This window comes from Barbus barbus (assembly GCF_936440315.1).
Source record: "Barbus barbus genome assembly, chromosome: 14".
NCBI lineage: Eukaryota > Metazoa > Chordata > Actinopteri > Cypriniformes > Cyprinidae > Barbus > Barbus barbus.
Genome location: NC_136742.1, coordinates 4,232,071 through 4,246,244, shown reverse-complemented (window position 1 = coordinate 4,246,244; position 14,174 = coordinate 4,232,071). Strand labels below are relative to the sequence as shown.

At 38.7% G+C, this 14,174-nt stretch overlaps 1 pseudogene across 1 annotated transcript; it reads right to left on the bottom strand.

Moving 5' to 3' along the window:
- Nucleotides 1–1,048: 1,048 nt before the first annotated feature.
- LOC306880574 (prospero homeobox protein 1-like) lies at nucleotides 1,049–13,573 on the bottom strand (annotated as a pseudogene). Its single transcript has 4 exons — nucleotides 11,776–13,573; nucleotides 8,272–8,385; nucleotides 8,009–8,203; nucleotides 1,049–1,228 (listed from the first exon to the last, which is right to left on the bottom strand). The product of its transcript is annotated as a prospero homeobox protein 1-like (transcript).
- Nucleotides 13,574–14,174: the final 601 nt, after the last annotated feature.

Sequence of the window (14,174 nt, the reverse complement as noted above, 5' to 3'; positions counted from 1 at the left end):
AGGACTGAAATGTCTTGTTCAGACTGTCAGTCCAAATTCGATTTCTGTTCACATCCGAATGGAATAAGATCTAAATGATTGACTGTCCACACTGTGTATCACAACTGTTCAAAATGCTGTTGCTTAAAGTCCTTAAATTTAATATTATGAGGGAGTGGCAGAAATGCAGGACCTGGAATTTGTGACTTTATTCTATGCTGCCATCTCCACTGGTTTCAAAAGAGGTGCATATACTAGCAATATATTGTCTTTTTCCACTTGACTTACACTTCACACAACACAAGCTGGTTTCTGCAAAGACATTCAGCATGTTTTGTGCAAAAATGTCTGACGTGTTTATGTTTTACGTGGAGTGAGAATGTGAAAAAGCTAAATCTGATCTAAACGGTCAGACTAAAATGGATTTCCAGGAATGAGATTTGAACCGTGCAAACGTAGCTCGTAATGGATTTGCAAAAATTGTATTTCATGTAGTTTGTTGCCACTCAGACTATCTAAATATGATCGGATTTCAGTCAGATTTGCACAAAAACTGGATTTGGGCTGACAGTCTGAACGAAGCTGAACTGAGAACCACTGATCTAACACCAGTCAACGTCCAAATCCTTTACTTGAGAATGGCGAGCGACAGGAATTGCTTCCAAATACTTACAGTACTCCAGCTCTACCACAAGGAAAAGTGCATAAATCTAATTATACCCTGATGTGGCACTAAGCACTTTTCCTAAAGACAGTTTTTATTAATTTGAATGTTAGTTAGTATTTTAGCATATGGACATTCAAAAATCAAATCTGTGTATATGCATATTTTGTAAACAAGGCCCCAGGAGTGTGAGATCCACAATCATTAGCCTGCATGGACTGTAGAGAGATACACTAAACGTTACCCAATGAAACAATAAATATAATGCTACTTCATATAATACATTCAATTGTGAAAAGGCAAAACAATAAAAAATAAAAACAGGTAAAATCCTGCATCTCAAATGATCAATATACATTTAAAAAGGAATGAAAATAATTCTATGAAGTTTTTAACACATTACTCTCACAAGAGTTCTTGAAGACAATTGGCCGATTTAAATATCGCTGGAACCTCAGAGTCCAGTTTGCAGATAACTTTATAAATGGCCTTCTTCCATGATGGATCCACATCTCTACTAGCCAATATAGCACTAAAGAACTCACGCAATGTTATTTGAGCTACCTCCAGGAAACGTTCAGGTACCTGCAGAAACACACAAGGAGATGAAGTTAAAAGATACCATTAAATTAAAAGTGTTAACTGTTAGTTCATCATAGGATCTCTAGATCCACCACATAATTATCAGAATACTCTTATAACACTGCCTTTTGCATTTGAAATAGGTAAATTCAAATACAGGTCTGTTGCATTTGAGCTTAACTTTTTTGTGTTGAATATCAGGACACAAGTATTAAACCCACCAAAATTCTCAAAAATATTCATATTAATGGACAACTACATGTAGACAAGTGTGAAGAGGTTTGTCAAGTGAACATAATTCAATGAAGTCATTACTCTGATTACTTTCAATTTATCACATTACTGGTGTATATGTAAATCTGTTAAGCCCGAGACACACTGCATGATTTTAGCAATCCTGTAAGATCATTGCATGTCACACTGTGTGGATCTAATAAACTTGGCTACGACATGTGTGTAGACTGTAAGTTAATGACCCCTAATGACTCGTATGCTACATTACTATAGAAGAATAAAAGTCATCAACATGCGCTAGTGGTAAACAAAAAGAGCATCAAACTTTAGCAGTTGTAGTTCTTATGTGTGCTGAAAAAAGTGGAAGCTGGGAAAGAGGAAGGCGTAAGAGCTTGAGGTAAGTAGTTTTATGTTTTAGCACCATGTCGTGTTGATTTAATGTTGCATTTTTATTGGTTGGTGGCTGGGTTTAACCAATTTTTATTGGTTAAAAGAGGGCTTTTAAAGATACGCCATTTGTTATTTCTTATGTGCTGTTGAAATGTTTTATAAATGCAATATGACACGAGGAGACCTGAGATATGGCTGTATATCGGCACGCTGTGATTACCTGTGGCCTTGTGCCCACGCTGAATATGTATATATGCCGATATACAGCCATATCTCACGTCTACTCAGGTGATATTGCCTAATATTTATATAATATATACAGTATCTCACAGAAGTGAGTACACCCCTCACATTTTTTAAATATTTTATTATATCTTTTCATGTGACAACACTGTAGCAAAGTATAATTTCTTCAATGTAAAGTAGTGAGTGTACAGCTTGTATAACAGTGTAAATTTGCTGTCCCCTCAAAATAACTTTCACACAGCCATTAATGTCTAAACCGCTGGAGTAGTAGTAGAATAATAATTAATTATTGATTACTAATTTGAATCAGTACTTTATAACGAAAATCATATCTTAAAATGAAAAGAAGCAGGCTTTTGCAATCACATAATTTTAAACCGTAAACTCCTGGAAAGTCCAAGGATCCAGTGAACGAATTCAAACAGTAAGCTCAAAACAGCGCCAATGCCGATTTTATCAACGATTACGGAGAGAATATTGACTTATATCCAGATGTCAGTAAAATTATTATTTTCAGCGTGTATTTGGCTTAAAAGCAATAGTGTTTTATAATGAACGCTGATTATGCGGTGGTCAGAGATTTAGCGATTCTGAATGGATCCATATATTAAAGGCAGGCAATTTAGTAGTCTTTGGCGTCTCCCTGTGGTCCTGTTTGGTATTGCAGCTTGACTTGTGCTAATTTGTATTGAAAACTTTTATTTAATTATTGATTGATTGCGGCACTATACATACATTGTGAATTATTAAAAAGTACAAATTTATTTCATATAAATAAATGGTGCGGGGGGGTATCGGCACTTCTCTTTTTTCCACTTCAAGCACTGTACATCCCTAAGTGAAAATGTCCAAATCGGCCCAAAGTGTCAATATTTTGTGTGGCCACCATTATTTTCCAGCACTGCCTTAACCCTCTTGGGCATGGAGTTCACCAGAGCTTCACAAGTTGCCACTGGAGTCCTCTTCCACTCCTCCATGACGACATCATGGAGCTGGTGAATGTTAGAGACCTTGTGCTCCTCCACCTTCTGTTTGAAGATGCCCCACAGATGCTCAATAGGGTTTAGTTCTAGAGACATGCTTGGTCAGTCCATCACCTTTACCCTCAGCTTCTTTAGCAAGGCAATGGTCGTCTTGGAGGTGTGTTTGGGGTCGTTATCATGTTGGAATGCTGCCCTGCGGCCCAGTCTCTGCTTCAGTATGTCACAGTACATTTTGGCGTTCATGGTTCCCTCAATGAACTGTAGCTCCCCAGTGCCAGCAGCACTCATGCAGCCCCAGACCATGACACTCCCACCACCATACTTGACTGTAGGCAAGACACACTTGTCTTTGTACTCCTAACCTGGTTGCCGCCACACACGCTTGACACCATCTAAACCAAATAAGTTTATCTTGTTATCCAGTAATCCATGTCCTTAGTCTGCTTGTCTTCAGCAAACTGTTTGCGGGCTTTCTTGTGCATCATCTTTAGAAGAGGCTTCCTTCTATGACGACAGCCATGTCGACCAATTTGATGCAGTGTGCGGCGTATGGTCTGAGCACTGACAGGCTGACCCCCCACCCCTTCAATCTCTGCAGCAATGCTGGCAGCACTCATACATCTATTTCCCAAACACAACCTCTGGATATGACGCTGAGCATGTGCACTCAACTTCTTTGGTCGACCATGGTGAGGCCTGTTCTGAGTGGAACCTGTCCTGTTAAACCGCTGTATGGTCTTGGCCACCATGCTTACAGCTCAGTTTCAGGGTTTTGGCAATCTTCTTATAGCCTACGCCATCTTTATGTAGAGAAAGAATTATTTTTTTCAGATCCTCAGAGAGTTCTTTGCCATGAGGTGCCATGTTGAACTTCCAGTGACCAGTATGAGGGAGTGACTGATAACACCAAATTTAACACACCTGCTCCCCATTCACACCTGAGACCCCTGTAACACTAACGAGTCACATGACACCAGGGAGAGAAAATGGCTAATTGGGCCCAATTTGGACATTTTCACTTAGGGGTGTACTCACTATTGTGGGCAGAGGTTTAGACATTAATGGCTGTGTGAGTTATTTTGAGGGGACAGCAAATTTACACAGTTATACAAGCTGTACACTCACTACTTTACATTGTAGCAAAGTGTAATTTCTTCAGTGGTCACATGAAAAGATATAATAAAATATTTACAAAAATGTGAGGGCTGTACTCACTTCTGTGAGATACTATATATATATATATATATATATATATATATATAAAATTGTTTTGTCAAATACTGTATGTTAATGTCCAAAAAAACAACCAGCTTTCTGAACTTTCAAAACCAACCAATGAGACAGATATTTAACACTGCATAATAGCATAATCTTTTGCATTACGCAGGGAAAAAAACAACATACAGGTTTGGAATGTCAGAGCATGGACAAATAATGTCAGAATTTTCATTTTTGTATGAACTGTTCCTTTAAAAATAGTTGCCAAAATTCTAGAGTTGACCCTGTCTAAGAGTACAGAGGACAGTTCTTTGACTCAGTCTTCTTCTGGGAACATGTTTTTATTTGATCTGTGTTCACCAAACACACATTGACCATGAGAGATAGAGGAAGCGATATACTTGAAGAATCCATGAACTGCACACACACTCTAAAATGCTCCGTTTAATCCATAACCAACCAACATGGGAATGTAGTCTAGAACACTTCCCATGTCAGCTGCGAATTACACAGGTATAATACAATGTTCGGTCACACTCTCTTTCTGTTTGTCTGATTGATTTGAGGGCTGACAGATGGCCTCTCTGAAAGCAAGGCATCAAACTGAGAGCCTTGATGAAGGATAAGTAAACACATTGAACTCTGGCCTTGAGTTGAGCCTCGCGTTTCACTTTCACACAGTGTCATGATGGCATGTTTTTCAGGGTGTGTGTGATAAAATTGTTCCACATCACACATTTATATAGTAGCACTATTCATATTAAAAATGACCAGAATTAATTTTTGTTTGGTAGTGTATATAAATTTCTTAATAACAAATTTTAAATAATGTCACTGCTTAGTGTTAGTAATGATAAATAACTATCCACTGTATGCATAGTCTGCCTTTAAAAAAAAAAAAAAGTTTACCACTAATCTGACTATTGTGTGGTGGTCCGATCACACTGACTCTAGCACTGACTAAGACAAATAAAGATCCCAGGCCTAGGGGATATTGGGAAATGACAAAACTCAGTCATACATCTGAAACTGTAGTGTGTTGTTTTTCCACTGCACTACAGAGACCTTGATTACTCAAGGTCAGAGGTGTGGATATCCAAAAAACTGTGTTTCACCCTCAGGTAAAAGTGTAGAACAACTAAAAGAACACACTGATATCACTTTAGAAATCTGAATCTTGAATTCAGCACAGTTTCTCACTGAAAATGGAACATAAATACACAGAAAAAGGACAGTCAGCAAACTTGACTCACACCTTCCAATAACTGCTAGGGCTACTGTATGTTTTGCCACATCGGAAAAATGTCAAAACATTAATATCACATTCAGACTCATTTACACTTGTCAGGCTGATTTCTTTTATCCTTATGGTCTTGTTCTGCCCTTTACCTAATTTGGCCTATCAGCCCCTGACAGACAGCATCTAGCTGAATCTCACAAAACCAAAGAACTATTACAGTATAGAATGCATGGTGTCAGCTTGTGTCCAAAATGGGTGATTTGCATGTCAGGTTATGTGCTCCACTTTGTGAAAAATCCACTTTGTTTCAATGGCGTCTTTTCCTCCACCATTTCAAAGCTGATATTAATGGGACCTAGTTATTTATTATACTTATTTATTTATGCATTTATTTATACATTTGTATTTATTCATATAAGTGTGTTTACGCTACTGCATGATTGCATTCCAGCTTTAGAAGTCGTCACTCCTGGGTGCAGTTCCTAGAGTGCTGCAGTCGTGATCTCAAAACCCAGGAGACTAATTCGCAACTGGTTCCTTCAAGATTTTCCTATAGGTTTCTATAATGGGGTTTTCCAATTCACGAGTAAAAGGTGGGTGGTTAACATAACTTGTAGATACTTTGACGTTCTGTTCTACAACAGAAAATGCACACTCATACCCCAAATGTTCTTATGTAGTGATACAAACATACATTTAAAAAAATAAATAAATCTTCAAAATGTTCAAATTTGTAGTATGGGTGTTTGTAATTCACATTGTAGAGCAAAACATCAATGTACCATCAAGTTATGTTTACCACACACCTTTAATTTACTCATTAATTGAAAAACCCCATTATAAAAACCAATAGGAAAATCTTGAGGAAGCCATCAGTGAATTATTGTTCTGGGTTTTGATGTCACAACTGCAGTACTCCTTCATTCAGGGAACCAAACAGGGTCAGAAGTTAACTTTTCCATTAAAGGGCAATATTTGCAACCTGAAATTGGTTTTAATTGGCATTGATTTATTTATTTTTTTACATTGGTAAAGGACACTTACATTAGCAAGTAGTACAATTCCAGTGGATAAACACAGACTTAGAAACACCCACCCACACACACACACACACACAGGTAAGAGTCAAGGCGGTTGATTTGTGTGTGAAATTTGCATGGCTTGGCACACTTTCCCTAAGCAAAGTGTTAATCAGCCATCCCATCTCTTAGACACCTACTGAGAAAATCCTTAACATGCAAAACATGTTCGCTTCCATGTCTTCACACAGATGAAGCATGTGACGGAGCTAACAGTAGATTTGTACACTGATCTCTACACTATTTGCAATTCCTCATTTATTTATGTAAATAACAGTGCTGCTGCAGTTCCTGGAACCAGAACAGCGTGTCTTGTGTCTCTGTGTATGTGTGTAAAAGAATGACCATTTCTTCGGTTCAGTCAAATTAGGAAAGAACAGCCACAGGTAAGAAAAATTAGATCACTGAGATAATTTAACCTCTTGCATCATTAATATGACATATTTGATATGTGTCTACTCTAGCTTCACACTTGGTATCTTTGGAAATCTGAGCAATCACAACAACTTTTTTTTTTTTGACAAATTTGTCAAGGACCAGATTGTCAAAGTAATTAATTAAGTAATGCTATCCACATTATTTTTAGTCGAAACAACTGAGACAGTTGATACATTAATTAAGTCTTAAGGGCTGTGGAGGCAGAAAATGCACCAGGGATGAAGAGATTCTGTTGCAGTGAGAAGGAGAGGGTAGATTTCTATCACATGACTCCAGCACATTTGTGCCACAGAAACACTCAGCAGTGACGGGTCACCTTCCCCTATAAACACACCCAAACAAACCCTTCCGCAGCATTCTGTCCCACTCTTCTACTGCAAAATGACGTCTTCTACCACCCTCTTTATAGTGAAGACAGCAGAAACTTTTCGTTGTTTTTATAATAAGCTAATTATGTTTTCACCATGAGTACAAGTGCTCAGGTTAAATGTTTTGCTCCTTTTGGTATTGGATAATTGGACTTTAGTTGTTCTGCCTTTTTTAGTTGAACATCTGTTAGTTACCCAATTGAAGGACTGTGTCCTTATATTTGTAATTACTGTCTTTGTGTGTCTTTGTGTGTGCTGCATGAGAACATGATAAATAGTGTTTAATATAGTGTTTCATATAAACTCGATTGACCGTTTCACAATACAATAGGCATTGTGATACAATACCGTCATTTAACATACAGTACTGCATCACATTACTGTATTATAAATTAACTGCAACTAAAAATGCACCAAATGTGCAGAAGAGTGTGAAATGGGCTGTTCAAACAAACAGTACATTTTGAAGCAATGATTTGAAAATACTACACAATGGTTACACTCTCCAGAAAGTCATTTTTACCAATGGCTGTCTAACAGATGACTCTTAACATGAACCAAAGGTGTGTTTGTAAGTGAGCACATACCTCAAAATCATTTGCCTTATTGTAGTGCATGTTGAGCACTTTGCAGAGCTCTGAATCACGGCTCACATTAATATCATCAACTGCTGCCACGCCGTCATTTATGGCCTGCCTAGCAAACTTCTCCATTTGGATGTAGTAGAACTCTCTAAAGTTACTGAACCACTTTATCAGCTGAGATGTGATACACCTGTTAAACTAAAACACAAAGAGTGTTAAATATTGATTAGTTAGGTTTTAAAGAATCTCTATCAGTCTGCACTCACCTTCACATCTGAGAAGAACATCTTGAGCATGCTGGAGCTTGGGTAACGAGTGTAGAAGAACATCAGTTTGGCCTTCTTCAGGTGATTTGGGGACAGTCCCTCCTGGATTTAACACTAGCAGTAAAGGAAAATAAGCCCAGTGCTAAGATTTGCTTGACATTATCACCTCATCACTCAAGGTGTCGGCTCGTCACATTCAATAAAACATGAAAAACACCACACCAACATATTTTACATCAGAAACTCATTTTACAGGCAAAGCGGGCAACGTCTTTCCCTATGCCCTGATCCCAAACCTCCAGATGTCAAAGAGATAAATACAGCATTTGCATATCACCTTCAAATGTGTTTGTAACCTTCGTTTAAGCAGGGACAGAACACAAATATAGCGGTAAAGGTTTTGGGAGGCTCTTTTGAGCAAGGCAAGCTAGAAAAGTTTTTCAAAGGTGACAATTTTGATCTGACATTCTTGAAAATAAATCATTATTAGAGACTTTTTGTAGTGAATCAGGATAAGGCCAAAAAAAAAAAACTGGTTTGGAATTGAATTAAATTAAATTATAAGTAAACAAACAAATAAACAAACAAAATAAAACTACATAGTGTTGCTGATGTTATTAAATAAATTATAAAGGTTTACTATGTCAGACATTGAAGGGGAAACAGCTTGGCTGTCTGCCATTGCTGCACATTTTCCTCCATACTTTCAGCATTCATCAATAATCTATTTAAGATAAGAGCACACACTCGAAGCTCATCTGCACTGTATGTGACACTCCTGTTGTTGTCCCGCTCTGACCTCTACCAGACAACAAAATGGCTGAGTGGGCAAATTTCCCAGACAAAGAGGACTGAGTTACCTCCTTTAAGGCCTCTCTGAGCTCTGACATCAGCGCAAAGCCTTTTGTGTGACAGTCAAACCAAAAACTCAACCACTGCCAATATAACTTTGGACAGACAGGAGAACTTTTACTTTCTTAAAATACCAGTAGCAAGCAAATCCATATTGTTCAGGTTTATCTGACTCAGAAATTAAAATAACCATAGACCAGTCCAACGAAATTTACTACGTAGCCCACTACATTTAAAGGTCACAGTTTATTATTTTGTACTTAGGAAATGAGCTATAAATAATAAATGCTGTTGGATGCTTGCATCTGATTGGTTGAAAGACGCACAGCTATCAAGAATTATAGAATTATTTAGCCAGTTTAGCAAAGATCACTCCTTAGTTAAAGAGATAATCGGATGCCCATTTTCCACAAATTGATATGATTCTTTAGGGTCTTAATCATTGGTTTCAAACTCAATTCCTGGAGGGCCACAGCTCTGCACAGTTTAGCTCCAACCCTAATCAAACACACATGATCCAGCTAATCAAGGTCTTCAGGACCACTAGAAACATCCAAGCAGGTGTGAATTGGCTAAACTCTGCAGAGCTGTGGCCCTCCAGTAATTGAGTTTGAGACCTCTGGTCTTAATGAAAAGTCTATAACATACTTTGGTTAAAATTTCTCAATGGTAGTGTAAAACACACTTTTTACCTTGCCATAAACACCACTGTTCACAGAAGGCTGTTTCAGTGCATGTCCCTTTAAATGCTAATGAGCTCTGCTCACCCCACCCTTCTCTTCCATGGAGTGAAGAGCCGTTCTCATATGAGACTGTTAACTTTAGACGCAAAACTTGCTAACTAGCACATTCCCTTCATAAACGAACGTAATCAGGAGTAAATGACAACTGCTATGTTCATTATAACATCCAACAACAAAAAAACCTCAATTGCTTAGGAGACATTCTTATCTACATCTGCTCCGGCATCGAAACAATGGCAGACTCTTTCCAGCTTACTCGGGGCGGATCTGTGTTAAAACGTTCGTATCAGTCAATAGTCGTAGGAGGGGCCTGTGCAGAACTGCTCCAATCTGCCAAGAATCTCAGAACAGCCTGATCTGAGAAAGAGATCATTATTATTAGGGATTTAAAAAAAACACTGGGTGGATTTTTATCATTATGGGGTGGATGTGTACACACACTGCCTACACACATTTATGTTCAAACAACATGTTAAAGTGAATTTTGCATCCGATGACCCCTTTAAAACCCCTGCGACTGCAAGAACTAATAACGTCTTTTACTGGGCACTATAGAGTTGTCTCTGTTCAAAGAGAGTTATTAGCAGAGTTATACAGCGTGGATCTACCTTTTCACAACTCCTCCTATTCTTCTATATGTTTTTTTGACTGATTGTATCACAAGTATTGTATGTACAAGTGCAGTTTCCATTAAAGGGGTCATATTATGCGATTTCAAGTTTTCCTTTCTTTTTGGAGTGTTACAAGCTGATTGTGCATAGATAAGATCCCTGAAGTTGCAAAGACTAAAGTCTCAAAACCAAAGAGATATTCAAAGTTAAGACTCGTCCACGCCCCCCTAAAACGGCTCATTCAAACATGCCCCCACGTGTCTACATTACGATGTGGAAATATTTGCGTAATGCCGCTCAAATGTTCATGCAAAGAAAGAAGGCGTGGTTTCAGTTACAGCAGTAGTGTTGATGCAGCCATGACAGGGAGATGCTGTGTGTCTCTAGGCGAAAGCAAAAGCACTTTATTTGGCCTTCAGAAAGTAGATGCATTTAGGAATCATTAAGATTACTTACAACAGAACAGCACAACCCAGATGTTATCAGAATGCATTTTATGGACGACCGTTTCGTGAACCTAGAAGAGGAGGTAATTCTGACTTTGCTATGACAATCTGGCGCTTCTGAATCAGCGACTGTAAGTATGTTTTGTTATTAGTTTAAGTATTTGCTATTGACTGTTCAAATACGGAGTTTTGCGTGTCGTGTGTGTGTGTGTGTGAGAGAGAGAGAGAGAAAGAGAGAGAGAAAAAGAGAGAGAGGGTCACATCACAGAGGAGTGCACAGTCCGTCAGCTGTCTTAACCGCGGCTTGTGTGAAAATACATACGAGCATCATGACTTTGTATGTCACACGACTCTGTTCTCCTTTCGGGCTTGAACTGATCGTAAAACTAAGGACATTTTTAACTGTCTTTACTTTTACTTTGAAAGCTGAAGCTCGTGATTATGGAAAGGGGCGTTACATTTCCGACAAGTGTGGTGTTCGGCCAATCACAATGCACTGTGATGCAGACAAAATGCAGTAACACTTTTACACACAGAACAATAAAACAGCAGTGGCATTTTGTCAATCACCTTTTTTTGTACTCAAAGTTCAGCACCCGAAATTGAACCTTACCATTGTCTGATGAATTTGTCCATAAAATGAATTTGCTCCTATGTTGTTTGGCTATTGATTAACATTAACATGAGCTATCATTTTAGAGGCAAAGCAAAGTAATTACATTTTAATTAAATATTACTTAATAGTTAGATAAGACTTTATTCTAGGGAATAATGTGCCCTGACCAGGAACATTTTTAAGACGTAAATAGTAAGTGAAAGGAAAGTTTCACTTCTATGAAAAGGATATTGTACAGCCTGAGTATGGAGAGATGTCTGACATGTCCTGGAGGTCCCCACATTCAGATTTGATGAGTGACAGCCCTTCAGCAGTGCTTCCTGGGAGAACTGGTGAGCAAGAACGGTTAAGCATCAGATGCTGGCTGGAAGCCATTTTTGTTCGTAAGCTGGCGGTCTCCCTTGAGAGATCCATTAAGCCAGGAGTGTCTTTACTAGAATATCCTGTTGATGAGGCACCAAGTGTGCTCTGAAATGAGTAACCCACAAGAGGAAGTGAAAATGGATGATGGAATGATTGGGAGATGAAGCCTGTGTTTCCAGAAAGAGAAGAAGGGTGTAAGGAGGGATGAGGGTGACCATTCTGAGCTCCAGGATCTGAGGACTGGTGGTGTTCGGATGCAGACTTTCGTACTACCAGTGGCAGTGCCTCTGTCTGATGGTTGGCACAAGGAAGAGGGACCCCGACAAAAGAGTCAAGTGGGCTGGGAAAGATAACATCACCAAAGCACTGCAGTCTCTGATTAGCAGTGTGGAAGTTTGGGTTTTCCGCGTTAAAAGCAAAGTGGTCCTCATTTGCTGGGAGTGATGGGAATACTTGTAACAGTGGCCGTGGAGGTTTCGATAAAACATTCACCACGGTGTCTACCACCTGAGACATGGCAGAGTTTAGCTCCTGCTTAAGGGTTTCTGCCAGACGTTTGCCTACTTCATGCATATACATCAAGCCTTTGCTCCTCAAAGAACCTTCCTGTTTGGCCATCTCTCCATCCAGAAATACTTGTTCACGGTGCAGGGCCTTCGCTTCATCCAGAAAGCATCCTGGATCCAAGTCTGCTATCTCAATATCAGATCGATCAGCCACAGAATTTTGAATGAAATGTTCATTGATGCCATCATCACCTAACATCCCATCAGATCGTACACCGTCTACTGAGAGATTCCCTCCATCTGCTTCTGAATCTGTGCTGTCATAGAACTGGAAGAACTTTTCTTGAAGTTGTTTCAGCTGTTTCTGCATGTCTTCCAGCTGTAGTTTCAGCTGCCTGCGTTCTTCAACCTTCTGCTGTTTATGTGTGGAAACCATCTGCTGGAAGCTATGCTGCTGCTGCTGAGGTAATTTTTGTTTCCTCTTGTTCTCACGATTGCTTTCTCTTGGGCTGAAGGACTGTGCAGTAATGTTGGTTTCTCCCTCTAACTCCTGCTCACAATCCTTTCCACTAGAAATAGAGTTTGCCATCACATTTGGTAAGTGGTTCATTCCACGAATGATGTTCTCGACACGAGCACGCTTGGCCTGAAGGTGCTCTTCATTTAGCCGCTCAGAGTCCAAATGGTCCAGTGAGATTTTTCCAAATGGTGAGAGACACTCTTCAGTGCTCTCCTGGGATGAGTTGCTGCAAGTGTCCTCCTGTAGTAGCTTAGGTTCTGCTTTCCTGGGGATCACTGACTCCCTGCCTCCTGTTCCTCTCGTTGCCTTATTGCTCTTCAGTAGGTTTGTGATGATAGTGGCACCAGAAAAGGGTATCATGTTATCCTCATATGAGCTGCCCCTTTTAAGCAGTTTGCGGAGAACATTTGATTTGGCCTCACCGAGCTGAGCCCCTTGGCACTCAAGCACATTCTGCTTCTTACTGTGATGGGAGTTCATTGCATCAAAGACAACAGTGGATTTGGCTGCACGGGTGACAGTGATAACGGCAGAAGCTGTTTGTGTTGATGAGGCAGATGAGCTAACAATTCTCTTCACTCCAATGTCCACTCGTCTTCTTTTTGTTTGTTGATTCAGATGGAACTCTGTATCATGGTCTGGCATTTCTGGTGCTTCTACTGACCCATTTCCCACAATCCTGAATTTTCACACCTTTATCACAGTTACCTATGGACAGAAAAATGAGAGAAACACAAAATAATCTAGTGTCTTTCATACTGGAATCATGATATTTCAAATTCTAAAATGTATATGCATTTTTAAAAAAATACCTAATATAAACTCTAAAACAAATATCCACCAAAAAAAAGAAAGAAATCACTATATATATATATATATATATATATATATATATATACACACACACACACACAGCTTATTATATTTTATATTCGTTCTATTAATTAGTAGTTAAGTCTTAGATCATTAATATGTGTTATGAAGCAAGGGGATAGATTTGACTGCAGACATTTTCAAGAAGTGAATTAATTTGAACATGCAGCAGTGAGGGCATCTGACCCTGAGACTAAAGATACATTCCTCAATCAACAATTATTGAATTTATTGAAATTATTGAAAAAGTGTGTTTTTCATAACACACACACATATGTATATATATATATATATATATATATATATATATATATATATATATTATGATGCATTTTAAAGTGGACAAAAGAGTCTTTACAATAAAAATATGGAA